Source organism: Ovis aries, chromosome 5 (genome assembly GCF_016772045.2).
Source record: "Ovis aries strain OAR_USU_Benz2616 breed Rambouillet chromosome 5, ARS-UI_Ramb_v3.0, whole genome shotgun sequence".
In the NCBI taxonomy this organism is placed as follows: domain Eukaryota; kingdom Metazoa; phylum Chordata; class Mammalia; order Artiodactyla; family Bovidae; genus Ovis; species Ovis aries.
Window position 1 is genome coordinate 69023432 of NC_056058.1, and position 25963 is coordinate 69049394.

The 25963-nt window shown below is 41.7% G+C and overlaps 1 long non-coding RNA gene across 1 annotated transcript in view; it reads left to right on the top strand.

Moving 5' to 3' along the window:
* LOC121819669 (uncharacterized) overlaps positions 1–25963 on the top strand; it is a 575865-nt gene that overhangs the window by 519260 nt on the left and 30642 nt on the right. Inside the window, exon 7 of the long non-coding RNA XR_006060015.2 lies at positions 24793–24869. This is a non-coding gene — a long non-coding RNA (uncharacterized LOC121819669). The remainder of the gene's footprint in view (positions 1–24792; positions 24870–25963) is intronic.

Here is a 25963-nt window from a genome sequence, read left to right on the forward strand (position 1 = left end):
CCATTCCACTGGTCTAGACAGATTAATGTATATGTGGAGTCATAGTCCACATAGTGTTCTGTCCTTGCCCTTAAACTTGTTATGATTCAGTCCTACTCCCGTAAGTCAGTGGTTGGCCTTTGTCCCACCTGGTGGCCCCAATACTCCATCATAGCCCACACGCTGACCACTCATTTCAACTGTCTTGCCCTCTCTCATACCTTAGCTCCTCACATTGGTCTCAAATGCAGGTGATCGTCTTACATCTACCCCTCAAATTGGATACTGTATAGAGACCCACTGACCAGACCTCAGGTTTCAAACAAGCTCTCATCCCCATGATCTGGCCACTTCTGTCCACTCTGGTGAGCCATCCCACACCACTCAGCATGCTACCCAACCCTCAACACAAGCCTTTTCACCTTCCCTAGTCTGACTCTGGCTTCATAAGCTAGTCAGCAACAGGGATTCCTAATTCCCTGTAGTTTAAAAGTAATATCCAATGTTACAACTTGAATAAGGAGATGAGAGTTTTTGGTCAATATGCACAGACCACACTACCCTGAGGTTGAACTGCACCATTGCTCTGCTTGAGCTCCTCTCACTGTATGGCCTCAGGTAAGTCACTTCATCTCTCTTGTCATCAGTTTCTTTATCTGTCACATAACAGGTAGAAATAGATGATCCCAGTCCTCTGCAAACTCTGAAATTCTATTAGCTCAAAATTAAGAAGCTGACAAGCTGGGTAGATATTATTCCCATCAGTGTTTTTGTCGAATCATCTACCAACCTAATGAGGCTTTTTACACAGTCCACCTTCCAAGTTCACTTTGGGGAAGAAAGGGAGGAATGGGGGCAAATGGACATTACAGGACAGTGCTGGGAACCAAATATAAAGTTGATGGCAGTGTGCTGGTCACAGTGAGAGGAAATTGGTGGGGCGATCCTTGCATAAATAGGGTGCACTTTGGAATGAGCAAGCACTTTCAGTGAGTAAAAAATGTTATCTGACTGAAGCCAAGATGAAATCTACTTTTAAAAAATATTCTTTTTTTAAAGTTTGGCTCAATCTCTTGTTTTTCACTCTTCTTTATGTAATCTTGTGGGATGCGGCGTCAGAACGTCATAAATCATTCATGGTGCTCCAGGAAAAAAAAAAAATCACTGGTGCAAAACAGTCACAATTTGAAATGTGAGAAGTTTTTTTGCATGAAACCCAAAGAAAAAACGTAATTTGTATGGTTCACAGCCCATGATGATCGCTAATTCCCAGTCACTATGTGGCTTGGTCATTTGTTTGGGGCTTCTTTTGCTTCATTTTAAATGGAGAGTGAGTTAAAGACATAGTCTGTCACAACTGTACTGCATTTTTCCAGGAGTCTTAGAAAAGATGCTATAGTAATGGCATTTGTGGAGACAATTGAAGCTGTCAGATTTTATTTCCTGTTTGAAGAAACCAAGAAAGCCCACTCCTTGTCCAAAAATCTCTTTTTCCACATGCCCATCACTGCTGTCCCTAATTACTGAGTTAATTAAATTCCTTTCCTAAAATATACTTTTCTCCTAAATCCATGTGCATAGACACAAGTAGCCCCCCAGCAGAGGTACCCATAAAGCTAACTCTCAAATATTATTGCCTTAAATAAATTGGTTTAGCTTTATAATTTCAAATGTGGCAGCTATCTGTTATGAAATTTCTAATAAACAAGCAAATAATGGGGTTCTTTAAAACTTCTTTCATATTCATTAGCTCACTCAAGCTTCACAGAAGTAGCAAGGACTTATTGGTCATTCATTAATTCATTTCTACAACAAACATTACTGACCATCAAGCGCTATATATAATGGTGGCTAAAGATACAGACAAGATAACGCTGCTTGCATAGACTCACAGTGTATGGGGTGACAGATAGGTAAAAATCATTATAGAGAGACAAGTTAAAGTGCATACAACTCCCCAGAGTGAAATGCTTTGTCCTGAGTCAAACAGCTAGAAAGTTCTGGAGCAGAGATTTTGTCATAAGGCCCCCCACGTCTAAGCTCAGAACACTCTCAAAGAAATCCTTTAGCTTCTTGTCAGTTGACACATTTTGATGGGGAAAAGTGAGGAACAGAAAGCTCCCAGACTGAGGTCCTTTCTCTTAGAAGAATAATCTGGGTTAATTATCTTAGGAACCAATGAGTGACCAGCAGAACTGAGAGAATTCTCAGCAGAACAACTGAGGGAAGCACTCCCAGAGGTCAATTTTACAATTTCTTCCTGTTAGTCCACAGAAAATGTCAAAGGCTGGCACAGTGCCTGGCGTTGGGTTAGTCCTTAAAAACTATCTGTTTACTCTTTGTCCAATTGAATTCAAATTAGTCATGTGACCACTTGTGGCTACATTACCAAATGACAGACGCTTGACCCAAAAACTTTTGAGATCTCAGTGACATTGCCTTGAACTCCCAGTTCCTCAGCCTTAAACCATCCTCAAGATCTTGGCTGTTTCCTGGTGCTGAGAATCTTATTGTTTGATTCACTGCTACTATTCTACTCCCATGTCCCAAGGCACAGTCTTTCCCCCATTTTCCAAGAGAAAACTGTACAAATCATTTGCTAGCTTCCAAGAATTGACTAGACGTCACACAGTTATGGAGGGTAGTTATATCATGCACAACCCAGCACAGCTGATTCACTATCTTGCTGGTTCTACCACCCCTTCTCTGTCTCTGTCTCCCTTCCCAGAGCAATGAATATGCCCTTCCTCTTTGTTCAGGCACAGTTGTACTATATATCCAGTTTCTATTGTAAGAGGACTTGTCAAGGTTATTTTTCTTCCTTACCAAGGTGAATCTCTTCTTAGAAAGGATTCTCAGACTAAGAGACTAAGAATTTTCTGCCTTTTATTCCACCCAAGACTGAAATCAAACCTGTAGACCACTGCCCTTTATTTTCAGTGTCTCCAGTGGTCACATGTTGAAAAGTAGTAGAGAGTTCCTATCATAATATCTCAGTGTAAATGTAAGGATTGATTTCACCTCACCCAATGCCTTACATATCCACCTGGCTTTGATTCTCTGGTACCGCATGGTGTGATGGTGCCACATGCTGTGATGGTTTCTGGGTCTGTGCAATAAGCAACAGAAAGAAAAATCATTAAACACCTACTATATACAAAACACTATGCTGGGGACTGGGAGGAATAAAGAATCATAACTGTTCCTGTCCATTAGGAACTCAAAAGCTAATCTCTGGCTTAAACTTACTATGAAATCTTAGGAAAACGACAGTGTCCAAACTTCAGTTTCCTCATCTATAATATCATGGTGTCCTAAACATTTATCTCATAGGGTCACTGCAAGGAGTAAATGAAATAAAGGGAAAAAAGGCAGGACAAGTAATGTTCTTGACTTGGCACGTGGCTAACAATAATAATAAATGGAAGGCAAAAATAAAACTCAATACAGATTGCTGAATGAAACAGGAAAACATGCACAATATAAGGCAGACTTGGATACCTTTTATTGGAGTGATACAAAGTACTAGGGTGGTACATGGGAAAGAACATTTCACTCTAGTTCAGAGGATTGAGAAAGACTAGTCAGAGCAGATAGAAGTTGAGGAAGGCATGAAAAATGAGTAAGATTTGAACAAATGGTCTTGGGAGGTTCCCACAAGGAGTTGGTAATCAGTGTTGAAAAGTTGTATATTTCTGGCAGTGGTTTAATCTTGAAAGTAATGATCTTGGATCCTACTGAAGCAGTATTGCTATATTCAGAAATGATTTGGTTGGTAGAACTCTTCAAAGTTTTATGCCTGAAATTCTACCTGATGCCTATGCAGTCTGTGGGTGACACAGAAGTATAAGCCTAGACATTACATTGCCTGAGGAAACATTTAGGCTAATATTCAATAGATGTCGCAACTGTGTGGGCACAACATCCCTGTGCCAGATACCTCTAATTATCAGTTCCCACAGTTCCAGTTAAAGGAGGTTCATCGCCAATACAATTTTGACCACAATTAACATGTTGAAAAGAACCAAAAGAGGGGAAATACACCAGGTTTATGAAAGATCATGGTAAGAAGGACAAAGCTTCCAAAAAGTATAATTTTTAAAGGAATCTTAATTTTATTACTAGCTTGACACTAGGTAAGCCACTCATTCTCTTTCAGCCTCAGAGTACCTCTCACACTCTTTGTAGCACTAATATCCTTAAACCTTTGATTCAAAATATAACAGAAATCAAGTATCACATTGCAGAGAAAATCAACTGAAACTGAACACATAAAACTGTTTGGTAATTTTTCAACTATAAAATAAAGAGATTTTTATTACTGCTATGAAATCACCCAATTTCAGTTCAACAAGCAGCACACCAATCCCTAGGAATACAAAAGATGAATAATCCCACCCTGCACTTGGCATGCATTGGAAGCCTTGTATCCAGACATGGACACCACAGTTTAATAGAGATACCAGTACTGAATACCCTATGGTTTGGGGAGAAGCTGGAGCTATTGCTGGGTCAGAAGCTGTCATCTAATTCAAAACTCCTATCAGAGCTATGTGGGAGGAACTAAAATTCTTTTAAATTACTTAGGGCAGAACAAATATCCACAGGTAGAAGTTCCACAGAAGTGAATTTCAGCTTGTATAAGGAAGAACATCCCAATAGTTAAGAGTTGCCCCACTAGAAAAGTTAGTGAGTCCCCAGTACCAGAAGCATTTCAGAAGGATCTGGAGAACTAGTTCTCAGAGTTGCTGTAGGAGACATTTCCACAATGTCAGCCCAGAAAATGTATAAATGTTCTCCCAGTTCTGAATCCCAAAGTCCCACCATATATAGAAGTATTTATCATGGTTCATTCATTTACCCAATAAATATTTAGTGACTGGTTCTGACTTTGGAACCAGCATGGCTGGGTTTAAATCTCAACTCTGCCACTTCCTAGCTATAAGACTTTGGGGAGGTTAGCTTTGCTGTATCTTAGTTTCTTCATCTATAAGATGGGAATAGTAATAGTTTCTGCTCATAGAGTTGCTGTGAAGATGAAAGGAGATGATTTGTGTAAAGCACTTTTGAACAATGTCTGACATATTATACACAGTCAATAAACAACAAACATTGTTAACCATACTAGTATATGTTAGGCATTGAGCTAGACACTAAATCACTAGGGTTAGGAAAACAGACATGAATCCTATCTTTCTTGAGTGTAATGTCATCCAGTAGGGTATAAAAGATATTAGACAAAAAGTCAAAAAATACAAATACAGTTTCAAACTATGACAATTGCTATGAAGGAAAAAAAAAAAAAGAGAGGATGCTATGATAGCATACAAGAGAGAAGATGAGGACTCATTTAGACTGGGAGGTACAGGGAAAAGTTCTTTGAGAACCTGTTATAATAGAGACATATCCAAGCACCAGTAATTTAAAGGGGTGCCAAATGCCTGGCCTTATTTTAAGTCAGCTAAGAAAGAAAACCAGCTATATGCTAGGGTATGAAGTCACTTGTCCATCTGAGTCCCAATTTGTGTATCAAGATTCACCTTAGTATAAACAGGTTCTCTTTGCTTTGGCTATTAGCTCCCATTTGATTTTTCTCTGGATCTATAAATTCATCAGTCTATCCATCTATCATACATACATCTATTCATCCATCTCTATCAAAGGATTCAAAGATATGTAGACTCCAATCCTAAGGAGCTCCTGTAAGGGAGCCTGAAAAGTGAAAGTGAAACTCACATAGTTGTGTCTGAATCTTTGCTACCCCATGGACTGTAAAGTCCTGAATTCTCCAGGCCAGAATACTGGAGTGGGTAGCCTTTCCCTTCTCCAGGGAATCTTCCCAAGAATCAAACCCAGGTCTCCTGCATTGCAGGCAGATTCTTCACCAGCTGAGCCATAAGGGATTCTGATATGAGCACAAATTCCTATAAGTGAAGATATATCAGGGAGATGGAGAGAAATGTTATGGAAATTTTAAGAAACTAGAAATTCAGCACAGATGAGGGAATAAAGGGAGAATTGTTTGGAAAAAGTGGTGTGTTGAAAGCAAAAGTGAGTCATTCAGTTGTGTCCAACTCTTTGCAACCCCATGAACTATACAGTCCATGGAATTCTCTAGACCAGAATACTGGGGTGGGTAGCCTTTTCCTTCTCCAGGGGATCTTCTCAACCCAGGAATCGAACCCAAGTCTCCCAAATTGCAGGTGGATTCTTTACCAGCCGAGCCACTGTTGAAGCATGCTGGAAAATTCTAAGCAAAGTGAATTTAAAGGAATCAAATCTTATTCAGCATTTGGGTTCTAAAATCAGTGCATAAAGCATGATTTGATGCAAAAAAATCATAACTAGATGATAGTCAACATTCCTTGAAAATCCCCTGAGCAGGAGCCCTTCTGGAGAATGACATACCATCTCTCAAGAAATCCAGTAGAGCCAGTGTTTCCTCTAATCTTGAAGTCATTTACTGTTGGCTTCAGTTGAACATTCGATGAATCTGTGAGCTTCCTTTAAAGTGCTATGTTGGAAAGTTAGCAAGGAAACACAAACTTTAAATGATACAATGGGCCAGTTAGACTTAATTAATATCTATAGGACATTTCACCCCAAAACAATGAATTTCACCTTTTTCTCAAGTGCTCATGGAACCTTCTCTGGGATAGATCACATCCTGGGCCATAAATCTAGCCATGGTAAATTCAAAAAATTGAAATCATTTCAAGTCTCTTTTCTGATCACAATGCAGTAAAATTAGATGTCAACTGAGGGGAAAAAAAAAAAAAACCTGTTTAAAAAACGAACATATGGAGGCTAAACAACGCACTTCTGAACAACCACCAAATCACAGAATAAACCAAAATAGAAATCAAAATATGCCTAGAAATGAGTGAAAATGAAAACAAAACAACCCAAAACCTATGAGATTCAGTAAAAGCAGTGCTAAGGGGAAGGTTCATAGCAATACAAGCTTACCTCAAGAAACAAGAGAAAAATCAAACAAATAACCTAACTCTACACCTAAAGCAACTAGAAAAAGAAGACATGAAGAACACTAGGGTTAGTAGAAGGAAATTAATCATAAAAATTTGGGCAGAAATAAATGAAAAAGAAACAAAGGAGACCATAGCAAAAATCAACAAAGTTAAAAGCTAGCTCTTTGAGAAGATAAATAAAATAGACAAACCATTAGCCAGACTCATCAAGAAAAAAGGGAGAAGAATCAAATCGACAAAATTAGAAATGAAAATGGAGAAATCACAACAGACAACACAGAAATACAAAGGATCATAAGAAACTACATGCAAATAAAATGGACAACCTGGAAGAAATGGACAAATTCTTAGAAAAGTATTACTTTCCAAAACTGAACCAGGAAGAAATAGAAAATCTTAACAGACCCATCACAAGCATGGAAATCAAAACTGTCATCAGAAATCTTCCAGCAAACAAAAGCCCAGGACCAGTCAGCTTCACAACTGAATTCTACCAAAAATTTAGAGATGAGCTAACACCTATCCTACTCAAACTCTTCCAGAAAATTGCAGAGGAAGGTAAACTTCCAAACTCATTCTATGAGGCCACCATCACCCTAATACCAAAACCTGACAAAGATGCCACAAAAAAAAAGAAAACCAGAGGCCAATATCACTGATGAACATAGTTGCAAAAGTCCTTAACAAAATTCTGGCAAACAGAATCCAACAACATATTAAAAAGATCATACATCATGACCAAGTGGGCTTTATCCCAGGGATGCAAGGATTCTTCAGTATTTACAAATCAATCAATGTGACACATGACGTTAACAAATTAAATATAAAAACCATATGATTATCTCAATAGATGCAGAGGAAGCCTTTGACAAAATTCAACATCCATTTATGATAAAAACCATGCAGAAAGCAGGCATAGAAGGAACATACCTCAACATCATAAAAGCCATATATGATAAACCCACAGCAAACATTATCCTCAATGGTGAAAAGTTGAAAGCATTTCCCCTAAAGTCAGGAACAAGACAAGGGTGCCCACTCTCACCACTACTATTCAACATAGTTTTGGAAGTTTTAGCCACAGCAATCGGAGAAGAAAAAGAAATAAAAGGAATCTAGATTAGACAAGAAGAAGTAAAACTCTCACTGTTTGCAGATGACATGATCCTCTACAAAGAAAACCCTAAAGACTCCACCAGAAAATTACTAGAGCTAATCAATGAATATAGTAAAGTTGCAGGATATAAAATTAACACACTGAAACCCCTTGCATTCCTATACACTAACAATGAAAAAACAGAAAGAGAAATTAAGGAAACAATTCCATTCACCATTGCTATGAAAAGAATAAAATACTTAGGAATAAATCTACCTAAGGAAACAAAAGACCTATATATAGAAAACTATAAAACTCTGATGAAAGAAATCAAAGATGACACAAATAGATGGAGAAATATACAATGTTCATGGATCAGAAGAATCAATATAGTGAAAATGAGTATACTACCTGAAGCAATCTATAGATGCAATCCCTATCAAGCTACCAATGGTATTTTTCAGAGAACTAGAACAAATAATTTCACAATTTATATGGAAATACAAAAAAAAATTGAATAGCCAAAGCAATCTTGAGAAAGAAGAATGGAACTGGAGGAATCAACCTGCCTGACTTTGGGCTCTACTACAAAGCTACAGTCAAGACAGTATGGTACTGGCACAAAGACAGAAATATAGATCAATGGAACAAAATAGAAAGCCCAGATAAATCCACTCACCTATGGATACCTTATCTTTGACAAAGGAGACAAGACTATACAATGGAGAAAAGACAATTTCTTTAACAAGTGGTGCTGGGAAAACTGGTCAACCACTTGTAAAAGAATGAAACTAGAACACTTTCTAACACCATACACAAAAATAAACTCAAAATGGATTAAAAATCTAAATGTAAGACCAGAAAGTATAAAACTCCTAGAGGAAAACATAGGCAAAACCCTCTCTGACATAAATCACAACAGAATCCTCTATGACCCACCTCCCAGAGCAATAGAAATAAAAGCAAAAATAAACAAATGGAACCTATATTAAACTTAAAAGCTTTTGTACAATGAAGGATACTATAAGCACGGTGAAAAGACAGCCTTCAGAATGGGAGAAAATAATAGCAAATGAAGCAACTAACAAAGAATTCATCTCAAAAATATACAAGCAACCCCTGCGGCTCAATTCCAGAAAAAATAAACGACCCAATCAAAAAATGGGCCAAAGAACTAAACAGACATTTCTCCAAAGAAGACATACAGATGGCTAACAAACACATGAAAAGATGCTGAACATCACTCATTATCAGAGACATGCAAATCAAAACCACAATGAGGTACCACCTTACACCAGTCAGAATGGTTGCTATCCAAAAGTCTACAAACAATAAATGCTGGAGAGGGTGTGGAGAAAAGGGAACCCTCTTACACTGTTGGTGGGAATGCAAACTAGTATAGCCACTATGGAGAACAGTGTGGAGATTCCTTTAAAAACGGTAAATAGAACTGCCATATGACCCAGCAATCCCACTTGCTGGGCATACACACTGAGGATACCAGAATTGAAAGAGACATGTGTACACTAGTGTTCATCACAGCACTGTTTATAATAGCCAGGGTATGGAAGCCACCTAGATGTCCATCAGCAGATGAATGGATAAGAAAGCTGTGTACATATACACAATGGAATATTATTCGACTATTAAAAGAATGCTTTTGAATCAGTTCTAATGAGGTGGATGAAACTGGAGCCTATTGTACACAGTGAAGTAAGTCAGAAAGAAAAACACAAATACAGTATATTAACATATATATATATGGAATTTAGAAACATGGTAATGATGACCCTATATGTGAGACAGCAAAAGAGACACAGATGTAAAGAACAGACTTTTCAATTCTGTGGGAGAAGGCGAGGGTGGGATGATTTGAGAGAAAAGCATTGACACATGTATATTATCATATGTGAAACAGATCGCCAGTCCAGGTTCAATGCATGAGACAGGGTGCTCAGAGCTGGTGCGGTGGGGTGACCCTGAGGAATGGGATGAGGAGGGAGGTGGGAAGGTGGTTCAGGATGGGGAACACATGCACATCCATGGCTGATTTATGTCAATGTATGTCAAAAACCACTACAATATTGTAATTAGCCTCCAATTAAAATAAATAAATTAATTTTAAAAAATAAAGTGCTACATTGGATGAAAAATATGAATTCTTAAATTTTTACATATGAATTCTTAAATCACATGGTGTGAGGTCCATGGGAGGGGCGAGAAGCAGTCACTGCCACACCTCCCGCATCCTCCAGAATGGCGCTCACCACTTCACATGTGGAAAGGGGAAGAGCTGCCCCAAGAGCTTACCTATTAGTTCACTCTTACTTTCTGCCTCTCTCTACCAATTAGCCTTTTTTTTTTTTTGCCAAATAAATAGTTAAATTTGCATGCATTATATAGAAATGATGTGTATCCAATATAACACCATCAAAGACCTGAGGTCAGCAAAGAATTATGCTTTCAGGAAATAACTTACTTACACAAGATAGCTGAAATTTGCGGGTCTGTATTAGTTTCCTAGGGCTGCCATAAGAAACTACCACAAACTGTCTTGGAAAAATAGAAATTTATTCTCTCATAGTTCTGAAGCCTGGAAGTCTGGAATCCAGGTGTCAGCAGGACCATATACTCTCTGGAGGCTCTAGGGCTTTGCCTCTTTCAGCTTCTGGTAGCTCCACATTCCTTGGCTTCTGGCAGCAAAGTTCCCATATCTTTGCCTCTGTCTTCCTGTGGCCATCTTCCCTGGATCTCAATCTTCTCTCTTCCTTGCCTTAAAATGACATTGAGTTCAGGGCTCACTCTAAATTCAGGATAATCTTACCCTGAAATCCTTTATTAACATCTTCAAAGACCTCATTTTTCAGATAAGATCACATGCATAGGTACGTGACGCTAGAATTTGGACCTATCTTTGGGGAGCCACCATCTAAACCACTATAAGATTTAAGAAAGAGTAATAAAAGCAGATTGAAGCCCTATTTTGACCAGCTTTGAATGCCAATTTCAAATGTCTTTGAGGGTTCTTTGCAGAGTTGTAATGCTAGCAACCTTGACTTCAACAACTGTTCAAACACGTATACTATAGGGCCCCCTCCTCTGCCTCACCACCACTATCTGACACCCTGCAACCCTTCTTCCCTTACTTTGATTACTCATTGGGATCATTGCAGTTCAGGAAGCATTGACATACTTCAGTGTCTGCTTTTCCATGTCCTAATTAAAACTCCCATCCCATATCCCATCCTCTACATGTGGTGGTGTTGTTTAGTCGCTAAGTTATGTCTGACTCTTAGGACCCCATGGACTGTAGCCTGCCAGGCCCCTCTAATGATGGTTAATCGAGTGAAATAATCTTCATTAAGGAAAGCACTGGCTCATCAACATTATTAAAAAACCTATACACAGACTTCCCTGGTGGTCCACTGGTTAAGAACTTACCTGCCAACGCAGGGAACACAGATTCAATCCTTACTCCAGGAACATTCCACATGCCACAGGGCAACTAAGCCATACAGCCGCAACTACTGAAGCCAGCATGGTCTAGAGCCTGCTTTCTGCAACCAGAGAAGCCACCACAATGAGAAGCCCATGCACCGCAACTATAGAGTAGCCTCAATTCACCGAAACTAGACAAAGCCCACAGGCAACAACAAAGACCCAGCACACCCCAAAAATATAAAAAATTTCAAAATAAATTAATAAAAAAAATTTTAATCCCTATATGCATCGCCCAGAAAGTGTGATACCAGATCCTTCTAGGGAGATGCAGCTGCTGCCAGAGACACCACCTGAAGCTGATGGGAAGGAGCCAATGCCCTGGCTAGCCCCTTCTTCTTGCCCCCAGATCTCTCACCATTGGCCAAACCCAGCTAGAAGCTAGCTACCACAGAAGCATGGAAATAACAGCTTGCAGAAATCAGTTCCTGAGACATAGAACAGGGGAGGGAGGAAAAGGCATGGATCTGAAGACACACAGGCCCAGGACCAACATGTATTATCATCCCCATTTTATAGAGCAGGTCATGGAACTCAGCAAAAGTTATTAGTTGCCCAGAGTCACATAGCTAGTAAGTATTAGTGTGGATTTTGAGTCCAAGTCTATCTGAATCCAAACCCTGAGTTGTTGCCATGGTCTGATCTCTCTACCATCATGGACAATTCAGTTTTGTTTTGTCCAGTTGCCTTGCTCCAGAGGCAGGTTTGGGGCTTCCCTTGTAGCTCAGCTGGTAAAGAATCTGCCAGCAATGCGGGAGACCCCAGCTCAATTCCTGGGTTGGGAAAATCCCCTGGAGAAGGGATAGGCTACCCACTCCAGTATTCTTGGGCTTCCCTGGTGGTTCAGATGGTAAAGAATCTGCCTGCAATGTGGAAGACCAGGGTTTGATCCCTGGATTGGAAAGATCCCCTGAAGGAGGGCATGGCAACCCACTCCAGTATTCTTGTCTGGAGAATCCCCATGGACAGAGGAGCCTGGTGGGCTACAGTCCATGGAGTTACAAAGAGTTGTATATGACTGAGCAATTAAGCACAGAGGCAGCTTAGGGTTCTGAGAGGCTGTTTTAAAAGGACCTTCTCTGGATTTGAGATTTGGATTTTTTGAAGGACACAGAAATGTACTGCTTCATTTCTCACTTCATGGAAGGACTTGCCATACCCACTGCTGTGAATGCTATCAGCTCAAGCAGGACTGTGTCAGCATCAGAGAGCCACCTTGCCCAAAGTTGTGCCCTTCCCTGGCAGCCCATGTCCAATAACTGATAAAGGCTGGGGTTTTTTTGGACACACTGCAGCAGAACAACACAAATGAACATCAGAGTTCTACCTCTCCCACTGCCCAATCCCAAGGTGTTGGTCCATCTCCCTCCTACAGGTGTTGGTCCCTAACACCAACCCTGTCTCTGTACCAGCTTTTAGAGAACTCAACCTATGATGACTTTTGTTGTTATTGTTCTCACCTTGGCCCATAACGCCTCAATGTACACATACTAGTTGATGGTGCAGAAACATCCAATATAGTGGAAGCAATAGGGGTAATGTCACCTACTTTCCTCTTAGACTGTGTCTACAGGCTTCTAAATCTGCCCTCACTGAGATTGTTCTGATTGAGACTGACAAGCAATTGAACAACTCTCAGATGGGGAGGCACTTGGTCATTTTCTTCATGTTCATCCTATGCTGGTCCTCCCAGAATGAATCACCAGGAAAGCATTTGATCAGAACTTCTGTAGAAGCACATCCCCCAGCTCTTTAACCTCGTGGCTTGTTTCTTGTGCAGAGGGTAGGAAATGCCTTCAGAACCCTCTACTGTCTTGATGGCAGGAACTGAAACCCACTCTAGCATCCCTTAGCACTTTTGCATGTTAGAATCTGCCTGGAAGTGGCCAAGATTGGACTCTGCATTTCTGCAAAATGCTTGAAGGTGTGCTTAAATTCATTGGTTTCTGACCCCCAGCCCTCTCAGCCATGATGAAGGGAATTCTAGACGACATCAAGTCTGCCTCTCTGACCTTGAAGAAGGACCCCTCTCTCCAACACACCCATATTTTTCCTTTAAAATGAAACAAATTTCCTTTTTTCTTGGCTCTCCGATCAGATGGGAGTGAGGTGCAGAAGCTCTGTAGGACTCTAGCTAACCTCCCACACACCCTGTTTTCTTCCCTGCCAACTAATTCCTGCCCTTAACCTTCTTAGGTGTCAGTACAGCACCTATTATTCATGGCTTCATTGACATTTCTTCCCAATCCCCAAAGCTGGTGGTGACTCATCCTCTCCTGTCGCTGAAGGGCATCATTGGGCTGTGTACAATGCACCACATGAAATCCATGCTAGCTCTTCTCTGATGCCTTTCAACAGAGGCTCCCTGGAAACTTTTTAATTTGATGACCTAAAGAAAAACACAAAGATTTTCAATTTTATAGCCTGTAGACTTAAATTAAGCCTCCTTCCTGGGTCATGCAGGGACCCAAGGACTCTGGACTTGCCTTGGCGGAGGAGAGTCCCCAGGTTAGTTTAGCAAGAGTCTAAAATGTCCATTACCTTTGCTTGGAGGATGTGTTTGAACACATCCACTCACCCCCAAAATGCTCTTAGCATGGAAGAGGAATGATACTTCAATGCAAGCCTCTTTCTGCAGACAATGTCTTTGGATTTTCCATGGGATATGTTTTTCCTAAAAAGAACTGAGAACTTACTGGGCTAGATGGAACTGAGGAGGCTTACTCCCAGATAAAATTTGTGTCTCCACAGCACTAATGACATCATATAGGTTGGCAACTTCCTAGGAGGTTGCATCCAACTCCCTAACCTTATCAGCCCTTGACTGTTTGGTAGGATAGATTCTCCTCACTACCATCCTTACAGCCTGAACCATAGTGATGTGTGGATAAGAGAAGGGGGTCTCTGGTAATGGGACTTAGTAGAGAGAATGACAGTGACCCTTTTAGTAAAATCACAAGCAGTATAAAAAGAGGAAGTCCATCCTGCAGGGCGAAGGTTTGCAGTCTTGCAGATGTAGTGCGTGATGGCAGACAACAGTTACAGCATTTGCTGTCACTTCCCCCATCCTCTAGCTCCCATCTCTGTATCTTCCAAGCCACAAACACAACCCCACCCAACAGCAAAATCCGAAAGCAGTCACTCACATCCCACACTTGAGATCAAACCAAGGAAGAGATATAATTTGGGGGCTAAAGCCAGGACACAATGTGTGACCTCTAGACTAGTTCTCAAATGTGTTGGTTTACTCCATGCAGTTCAGTTCAGTTCAGCCACTCCATTGTGTCCAACTCTTTGCGACCCCATGAATCGCAGCACGCCAGGCCTCCCTGTCCATCACCAACTCCCGGAGTTCACTCAGACTCACATCCATCGAGTCAGTGATGCCATCCAGCCATCTCATCCTCTGTCATCCCCTTCTCCTCCTGCCCCCAATCCCTCCCAGCATCACAGTCTTTTCCAATGAGTCAACTCTTTGCATGAGGTGGCCAAAGTACTGGAGTTTCAGCTTTAGCATCATTCCTTCCAAAGAAATCCCACAGCTGATCTCCTTCAGAATGGACTGATTGGATCTCCTTGCAGTCCAAGGGACTCTCAAGAGTCTTCTCCAACACCACAGATCAAAAGCATCAATTCTTCGGCACTGTGCCTTCTTCACAGTCCAACTCTCACATTCATATATGACCACTGGAAAAACCATAGCCTTGACTAGACGGCCTTAGTCAGCAAAGTAATGTCTCTGCTTTTGAATATGCTATCTAGGTTGGTCATAACTTTCCTTCCAAGGAGTAAGCGTCTTTTAATTTCATGGCTGCAGTCACCATCTGCAGTACCTTTCTTTAAAATTTAAATGTGCCAATTATACAGAGTGAAGTAAGCCAGAAAGAAAAACACCAATACAGTATACTAACACATATATATGGAATTTAGGAAGATGGCAATGACGACCCTGTATGCAAGACAGGAAAAAAGATACAGATGTGTATAACGGACTTTTTGGACTCAGAGGAGAGGAGAGGTGGGATGATTTGGGAGAATGGGAATTCTAACATGTATACTATCATGTAAGAATTGAATCGCCAGTCCATGTCTGACGTAGGGTTCAGCCTGCTTGGGGCTGGTGCATGGGGATGACCCAGAGAGATGTTGTGGGGAGGGAGGTGGGAGGGGGGGGTCATGTTTGGGAACGCATGTAAGAATTAAAGATTTTAAAATTTAAAAATTAAAAATAAAATAAATAAATAAATAAAATTTAAATGTGCATATAAAATTGTGAAGTTAGACATAAAAATATAGTTTCCTGATTTCTCTGGAAAAATAAAATCATCTTACCACATCATGCTAGAATTGCTGATGGCCACTACCAGCTAGAGCTGGTTGACTGACCCCAGCCACTTTACAAGAAATCCTCACTCTCCAATTTGCTTCTCATACACAGGGCCTGTTTCACCTTTCTATATGGCTCCTACAGGCAACCAAGTCTGAGTCTCTTGGGTTAAGGCAGGGAACAGAGAGAAAAGAGAGAAAGTCAAATGAGAAGAGGTACTATTTTTACAATATGTATATCCATGATGTATGTATGTTAAAATGCTTTGGGATACATGTACATATATAACAACATATCTGACTAAAAGTTGCTTAAACAGTAAGGACTTTTAATGCTTTAACAGAAATTGGCAAGTTGGCAGATGCAGGGTTAGATCAGTTGCTCAACAATTTCAAGACTCTGGGTCAGCTTCTCTGAAGTGTTTTGTTGCTCTCTCCTCATGGTGACCAGATGGTTGCCACAGCTCCAAATACCACATCCTGACTGAATGACATAGGAAAGAAGGAAAAGAGAGACTAGAGTTTCTCCTCTCATGTCTCTCATCAAAGACAAACTTCTTTCCAGAAGATTCCAGAGGACTTTGTCACAGGTCTCATTGGTGGGAGCAAAACCACATGACCACTGCTAAGCCAACTGTTTGCAAATGAGAATGGGATCATCATGTTTGAATGAGCCCAAACATGGTTCATCCCTGGATCTAGTAGAGGGGTCCACTTTGTATACTGCTACCCAACCAGTTCTGCCAAAAAGAAGGGAAGAATGTAGGTGTTTGTAAAACCTACCACCTGTGAAAGATGTGGCCGTACAGGACATCCCAAGATTCTACTAAGATGGCTCCATGTCAGCTGGGATGCTGGGAAAGACCTAAAATATGGCTGAGCAGAATCAGCCCCTGTGGCGTCTGTAGGAGTGGTAAGATAAGGATGGAATACACAGTGAAGGACCATTGCCCCTTCTTATGGACTCCATTTTGCCTAGCTGACAGTAAGATCATCTTGTTATGAATTCTATCACCCCTTTCCACAGTTAAGGGCCTGGCATTTCGTTCAGATATTCATCTGGCCATTGGGAGGGTTGATTCCCATCCTGACCTCATCCCAGAATTTGCTCTCCAGGTTTTCTTTCCCCTAAGGGTGCGTAAAACACCATTGCCCTTGGGAGCAAGGCTGGGACTCAGTCCTGCAGCTGGAAGGACAGTTCATCTGGCTAAAGCTCTTTCCCAAAGGAATCGATGATGTGGCTTCTGGAATTAGAGCCTTGGGTCATAAATCAGGGCTTGTTGCCTGGTCCCTTGTCACCTCTTCCCTGGCTCAGTCAGTCCCAGGCATCCTCAGAGTCCCAGGCTCTGGGAAATGGTTAGCAAGTAAAGCTTTAGCTCCTGGTCCTATGTACCCTCTCCTCTTATAACCTATTCTGCTAAATTAGAAAGACTGAACGATGTTTATGGTCCTAGAAGGCCCCAGGACAATAGGAAGACTCTGTCAAAGCCCTTTCCATCCCACTGCATATTAAAATATCAGACTAGGAGCCTAGTCATGGGAGTCCTTCATGCACTATTTGCCAGATGCCCAATCCAAAATAGCACATCAGTTAGCAAATTTCAAAAACTGAGAAATAAAATAATTATTTCTATATTCTATATTGACATCATGCTCTCCAGGCTTCTGAATACCTTCAAACCCACTGCCTCATCAGATACTGCTGATGACCCTGAGCAGCCACCAGTGATGGGATCAAAGAACAAGTTTCTCATCATAGCCACCATCTTATTGACTGCCTGCTGCATGCCAGGCACTGTGCTAAGCACTTTACATCCATCTCATTTAATGCTCTCAACAGCCCTAAGAGGCAGGTATCATTACTGACCCCATTTTACAAGTGAGAGACCCCAAACGCAGAAAGATGGTGCAACTTGCCCAAGGTAGCAAGCGACAGAGCCAGGTTTCAAGCTCAGGTCTGTCTGGTTCCAAAGCCTGGGCTTTTAGTAATCACTATGTTATTCTTTCAGTGGTGTTTTAATGGTGGCTGGAGTGACTGCTCTTCATCTCATGCATAAGCTTGGGCACTATACCATTAATGTGACTTCCTTCCACTTCCTGCTTCTTCCTTCTCTCCCTGGACTCACTTCCTGCTCTCTGTTGCCCTCTGACTTTCCCTGGGAAAACCTTCAAGACTCAAGTTCTCGGTTGGGTTCTCTATATCCTGGAAGAACAGGTCCAGGGCTCTTCAACTTTGTCCCATCAGGACTCCAAGACTGAACTAGGCCTGAGAATCAGAGGTGGAAACTGGCAGGACCAAACACCAGACTAGTCTCAGGCAATCCTGACATGTTGGGGAGGTCAGGACCAGCAGGCCCAGAAGGACCCACTTGAATCAAGAGTTCATAGGTGAGCAACATCTCCTACTTATGCCACATTTAGGGCCAGGAGCCAATGTGGAACTCAGGGACCAAGAAGAAGAGCATATGAGGGAAGAACACAGGGTCTGTACTTGGACAACAGGTATCTAGTCCAAGGGATTGCCCACCTCAGCTAGGAGCAAAGGCTTAGGCTCACACGTAAGCCACCTGAGAGCCATGGGAGCTAAGAGGGGGACGCACACTCAAAGCAGGACTCTGGGCCATGCAGAGGGCTCAGAAGTAAGGGGCCAATAGAACAAACAGTCCCAGACAAATTTGGCGGTCCCTGTTCTGCTGGGTACAATCTGACCAATTAGTTCAACTAAAGTATTATTGACTGCTTCATATTCAAATTCATCTCTCTCAGGGGGCACATAAGCAATATACTTGTACCATCTCAAATCCTTAGCATAACCCCGAAACATAGTAGATATCAGTGAGCTACCATTTTACAGATGAGAAAACTGAAGGTTGAAGAGCTTAGGTGACCTGCCCCAGGTCTTCTAGGAGAAGAGACAGGATTGGAGCCCTGGTCTTCCTGACTCCCTAGAAAATTTTCTTTCATTTCTAGCATATCTCTTACCCAAGAACCATAACTGGCATCCTCATACACCAGGAAACTAAAGAGATCCTGCATGTATCCAGTTGTCAACTAAGATCTTCAAGATAAAATCTTCTAGATACTGCCTCTGTCAGCAGTGTTCTGGGTGCCTCAAGTGCAACAGGAGATGAGACACAGAGTCTGCACTTGAAGAACTCCCTGCCCACCCCTCCCACTGGACTTTGCCAGTGTCCCTCAAAGCCCAGCAAAAAGCCAGCTGCCTCTCCTTATCCTTCCCTGGCCCTTGGGAGGACAGGTTGAGTCTGGTGTTGCATTTGCCCCATGAACTTGCTCTGCCCATTATGAAACCATGGTGTTGACAGGTGCAGGACCATTGGGTGAGTGGATTAGACTGGATCATTTTGAATCTAAACTGCATCCTCTGTGATCAGAGGCTTCTACAGGCTCAGAGAGGCTTCTGTTTGTTTGGAGCTGGGAGGATTTGCTCAGATTAGCATAGAGATTGTCTGCGCACCAGGAAAAAGGGCCCAGTGGCTGCCTATGGCCCAGCTAGAACACAGTCAGCTCAACTCCTCCCCGTGGACAACAAGCCTTGGAGTGACACAGCACTTCTGTGGGCTCCGGCAGCAACAGGCGCCTGCTTCTAAGAGAGCACAGTGGTGGGAATGACATCTCTTGGTTATCTTATCGCTCTCCATCACTGAAGCTCCTTAGGAATGATTTCAGCCCCCTCTCCAGAAGCCAGGGCTATAAATAAAGACTCCCCAGGGATGCTGAATCCTGCCCTTTATCCCAATCGCCTCTGTGACTCATCCCACAGGCAGATTCTTCTTCCATCTTCTTGATTATAGGGAGGGGGAAGTGAAAGTCTGTGCCTGTCTGTGTGAGTGAGTGTGCATGGCCATGCTTGTCTGCATGCTGTGTGCATTTTTGTAGGTGCAGTCTGGGTGCACACATGCGTTATCTGTGCATGGAATTCTGTGTGTATACTGTATCTATTTGTGACTCAGTATGTAATTTTAGAGGATAAAAAGACCATGAAGTCTCACATAAATTTTGCCATAAGGACTGTTAGCTAAGCCTCCATATTAAGTCACATCTACTAGTATTTATTAAGACCCTTCTTTGTGAGCAGCCCTATGCTAAGCAAGGAGAATAAGACATAGCTATATCATCTTAACTACAGCTGCTTAAAGCAAATAAGATCCCTGAATTGGCAGTGGCAGTTGAGAAAGCATTTCAAGAAAAGCCTCACCTGAGGCAGAGGAGAATCAAGAAAACAATTACTGAGTTCCTTCTCTGTACTAGATCTTTACTAAGTGCCCCATCATTTATTTCTCATAACAAGAACATCCCACAAATGAGAAAACAGCCTCAGAGAAGTTAGATAGCTTACCTGAAATCATGCAAACCCTAAAGGTCCAAGGTAAAATAAGAACCTAGAACTTTGCGGCAGTTCTTAGAGGTCCTCTCCTCTAAACTTTCCGAAGAAGGCAATGGCACCCCACTCCAGTACTCTTGCCTGGAAAATCCCATGGACGGAGGAGCCTGGTAGGCTACAGTCCATGGGGTCGCTAACAGTCAGACATGACTGAGCAACTTCACTTTCACTTTTCACTTTCATGCATTGGAGAAGGAAATGGCAACCCACTCCAGTGTTCTTGCCTGGAGAATCCCAGGGACGGGGGAGCCTGGTGGGCTGCTGTCTATGGGGTCGCACAAAGTCAGACACTACTGAAGTGACTTAGCAGCAGCAGCAGCAGCATCTAAACTTTCATCTAATATTTGCATCAACCCTATAAAATTCCTTAAAACTCACCATTTGGCCCCTTGGTAGAGAACTCAACTTTCTAGACAAACTGTTCTATCTATAGACAGTGCCAAACTGCTAGAAAGTTCTCTCCTATGTTGAATCCCCATCAACCTTCATCTCATTTCTGCCTGTCAACTCTTTTGCCCTCTGGGCCAACAAAGTCTAATTCCTCTTTCTATCACTTCCCTTCAAATAAAGGATGACCACTGTCAAACTGTTTCCTCACCAATGTTTCCTTCAGCCATTCCACACTTGAGATAATTTTGAATCTCTAAATATTTGTTCATCACTGTATCCATCATGCTAGTATGCACAGTACTGACACAATTTGGTTAAGTAAATATCAGTTGAATGACTAAAACAAGCCCTTTCAGGGTAGATGGTACCGTGACTTTTTTCATTAAGATTTTTATCTTAATTAAGGATTTTCCATTGCCAGTGTGCCTATTCTGACTAGTTCAACTGAAAATTCAGGTTTAAAGGAAGCATCCAAGGGACTCTAAAGTAAGCTAAATATGAAAGTATTAAAGGGACTTGTGGAATGAGAACAATATCGGAGAGCACCTACCACCCCCTCTCTCTGCTTCCTCATGTTCTCTGATCTGTACTTTCACTTTTTGTATCTACTATGTTGTCTTCTTGGCATGATGGTTTCCACTATTGCTCATGGTCCAACATGATGATTGTCCCATAGCCATATTCCCATATAGCTCCATGTCCATCAGCATAAGTATCAGGGAGTCTGTGTCTCAGTAGAGAGGAACTGATTGGTCATACTTGAGTCAGGTGACTAATTCTAGGCCAGTCAGCAAAGGCTAGTAGGCAACAGGGAGGGATCATCAAGTACAAACATGCATCCTTTAGTACCTCTGTAGCAAAGCTTCCAAGAGCATGTTTAAAAGGGAGGGAAGATTCTTTGAAAAAGGAATATGGGTGAATAGAAATGATAGTACCTCTTGTACACCTTTAAGTATCAGATTATACATCTATCTGTATGGCACATGACGCTCTCAGAGAAGCAGTTTATCCTTAGGCTGTCTAGACATGGGCTATAGGGACTAGGGACTTTCAGAACTTCTAGTGTTTCTGTAATTCCACTTCAGGGCCATAAGGCCCTGAAAAGCCTGACTAGTGGCCATAGGTGGCCTGGAGAGGGCTCAAGCTTTGCACCTGCAGGAGGATGTTCTACTGGAGTTACTGTGGCTCTTTAGATCTTATCAGTAATCTTGGCCATCTAATACAGAAGATTCAGTCAGCAAATAAACACATAAACAGCCCATTTTCTTCTTCCCTGTATGCAGAGAGAAGGTATGTGCACATGGAGTGATGAGGATTATGGTTAGGGAAGGGCTAGAGAGAAGAGCAATGTGGCTGTTTTGTAGAAAGAAATTAAAATTGATTGACTTCTAGACTGGAAAGTCCCTTAGAGACCATCTAGCCCTGTAGACATCAAACTGTGTTTCTCAGACCTCTAGGGTTCCTTAAAAACCAAAGGAAGAGGTAACAGGAGCAGCTGAGTAAGCAGATTTCCACCCACCACCACCACCACCTGGCTCACCTGCATTTTCCCAGCAGCTCACCTGCATTTTCCCAGCAGCACAGCAATTCTGCTGTTCTTAATATTATATGTTGCATTTCTGTGTGCTATTTCACTCTTTCATAGGTGAGTAAACTGACTGCCGAGAGGGGAGTGACTTGCTCAGGGTCACAGAGATAGCCAGAGTCCAAGCAGAGCTGCTTCCAGCTATGCGACTCCCAGAGTCCTCTCTCTCTGTTGGCACAGGTCATACTGAGACAAGAAAGGGAACAATGATTTTTGACAGGGATAAGTATCATAACAGCTAACCATCTGTGTTTTCTTCCTACAGCAAAGTGTCAGGCATTCACTCCTGACACTTTTCCATCACCCAGTAGCCCAGACATACAGCTGTGCTTGGCAATGTTCAAGCGGTAGGACAGTGATGAACTGGTAGCTTCAGGGCTCAAACCCCCTAAAGGGCCAAATCACTCCTTAGGTGTCTATTTTGCAATTACCTAATTCATAAAAGGACCTCGTAGCAGTTAGGGTAATTTAATTGCAATCAACAGAGCCCAACTCTAACTAGCATGAAAGAGAGATTGAGAGAGAATATTGAAGAGCCTTCCAAACTGCCAATGTCAAGTCACCATGGATGGAATGAATGAAGGTCAATCAATTTTCCCAAGATTGCAAGGTCATGGGAGGAGACAGATGGATGAACATAAGTCACATGACCACCTCCTTAGTATCCACTGATATTCTTTTGTACAACTGCTTGTTCCAGGCTCTCCAGGTCACCTTATTTACTGCTTCCCTTGAGCCAAGTCTTGGGTAGCATGGCTCAAGCAGTCACAGGCTACCTATTTCACAAGTGGCCCTTGTTCCTTCTCACCTCTCCCGCCTTGACCTGCTTTTGTCAGGCTTTCATCACTAAGAATCATAACACCAAACTATTGTCAGACCCCTCCACGTAGAGTTTCCTTGCTGTCTCAGTATCTTGGAACCTAGTGTTATGATTCCTTCGACTCAACATACAATTTCTTACTGTGCCCTCTCTTCTGGGAATCTGGGGATGGTTACTTTGGGGCCAGAATAGAGGGCAAGATGCAAAAAAGCATAGCATTCAGAATTATCCCCCTTCTTTGACAGACCATCTAAGAACTGGACTCAAATTTAGAGTTGGTTCAATTCAAGAGCTAAGGGGCAACTCTTGTTCCCCATCTCCATTCATGAATTCTAGCCTAGAGCAAACAGTCAGCTCCAACATATTTCCTCACTAGTTCTCCAAGAAGATCTATGGGAACTTCATATAGACTGAATCCCTACATCAGAGTCCCTGCAGCAGACACAATTAGGTTCACCCCATGGATTTTGCTGCAGAAACATTTAAACACATAACCTCCAAAGTCACTTCTAGCTCTAAGTGTTTGTGATTCTCTAAGGAAACAAAGGGAATTTATTTCTAAGAAAAGGGTGATGAATTTCTTACTCAATGAGCCATAATTCACTGTGCCAGATGCTGGAGACTTCCTGGCTGATCATTGAGAACACTACCATAATGCTGAATTTCTGCCATTTGCTTGGGAGTTTATGACATCAGAGAGCAGAGTCTGACCTGACCCTTGGAGGAAAAATGTTATCTAAACCATGAGGTGATAAACTCTGTCTACCCTTGGAACCAAAAACATCACTTTCTGGTTGACTCAGGCCAATTGACCAGAGGCTGAGCAGTTGCTGATAGCTGATTGAACAGACCGGAAAAATGGTCTATGCCATCTGCTCAACAAACAGCCTTCATTGTGGCCAAAAGCCAAGGGTAAATTAAAAAGAAAAAAAAATCAATTTAATTATGCATGTGACTAAGCTGTGTTTCATGATGAGAGAACTAAAAAGAAATTTGTTGTCCCACATAACTGAAGAATATTTTCCCAGTCTCCAAATGGCATGCCAGTATGTTTTGAGTTGTTTCTCCAAAATGGGAATGGTTTTTTCATCAACCATCCACACTGATTCTTCTTTTTAAAAAAAAAAAAGTATTAGCCATACAATATGTGACCACAACACACAGAGGCACTAGAATTGTTCAAATGTACCACTCTTCAATCCAAAACACTATTTGAGGTGGGCTTGCCATTTTGGGTGGAGGAAGGATTCCCAGGTATGTTTCTGAAGTAGAGAAAGGCAGACACATTGGCACTTAGTCAACTGTATCATCAGCTCAGTTACACAACTCACTGTTGTAAGTGACAGTTGCTGGGATCTTGAAATCAATTTCTGTTGGCTGGTTCTGAGTAACTCTGCACACCTGGAGTGTTTGGCTTGAAGTATTTCTGAGAAGGGAATAAAAGTTGGAAATAGAAATGGTACATTTCAGTTGCCCTCTCCTTAGAAGAGGCAGGGATCAAACAGCCCAGCACACACTGAGAATGCTGAGTAAGATCAGACTCATGACTCTCAGAACAGAAAAGAGACAGAGAACAAGCAGTCCAAAGCAAAAGCTGATGATTAAAACAAGGAATAATAAAAGCAATAATAGTGAAACTTATGAATGGTAGAGATTTTAGTCAAATGCCTAGCCAGCATCCATATGTCCCTTCTTCTTTCCCAACAGAACTTCCGTTTTCTTTGGACACCCAACCTCCCTCCATGTAGCCTCAGGCGAAGCTGACTGAACCCCTCAGAGCCAAGGTGAGTTCCACTGGTTAAATGCTTCTTATAAGTAATTGGTCAAAATGGGCATGTGACCCAGTTCTTAACAAAAAGATATATGCAAAAGCTTGCTGGTGAGATTTTTTAAAAAACAAAAAATTATTTGCTTCAAATAGAGAGTCATAGGACAGACATCCTTCTTCCTCAGGGCATTGATGTATTTAGATATGGTGCCTGAAAGTAAGGCAGCCATCCTGATAACCAGCCTAAGAGTGGAACCAACACTCAGGATCACAAATAGAAATATGGAAAGAGCCAGGTTCTTGATGATGTCACTGAGGAACTAGTTTAACTAATCCTGCAGATATCCTCTCCCTAAACTTTCAGTTATATGAGCTATTACACTTCCTTCTTTAAACCACTCTTGGATAGAGTTTCAATTACTTGCATCCAAAAACATCCGAAGTTAGAGAATGCTTACTATGTTCCAGTCACTGTGCCTGGTACCCTATAAGCAAAAGGGAAATAATTTTCCCTTGTTTACCTTGTGGTGCCCTATAAGCCAAAGGGAAATAATTTTCTCTTATTTACCTTGTAGCAATCCTGTGAGATGAATATCATTGTTATGTGATTCTATGATTGAGGAAACTAAGTCTTGGGGAGATTAAATAATTGGTCAGAATCAGCTGCTAAGTGGTAGAAGCTAGATTCAGAATTTAAGCACTTGATTCCAGGGCCTACACTTTTAGCCTTTATGCTCTATAACAGAGAAGGAAAAGATTTGCTCCAAAAGCACCAGAAGTCAATATCATCCTGGAATTGAAACAGAGGTCCAGTGCTCTTTCAATGCCCCTGTGGATGGTGAGGATTTCAGAAATCAGGAGACAGTGTGGTCTCTCCTTTAACCAAGACATCCTTTTCCATGGGACCCATACTCTGGCTTAAATGTCTGGCCCTTCTCTTTAATCATTGGCACATTACCTGGTTCTCAATGCCCTTCCACCTCATTTTTCATTTCAGCCTTTCAGCTCATTAAGTGACTATTTTGCAGCCACTGAAGAAAGACATGATAATCCTGGAACACTCCCCATAGCAGGGGTAACATCATTGCCAGTGGGAAGTTCTCACCACCA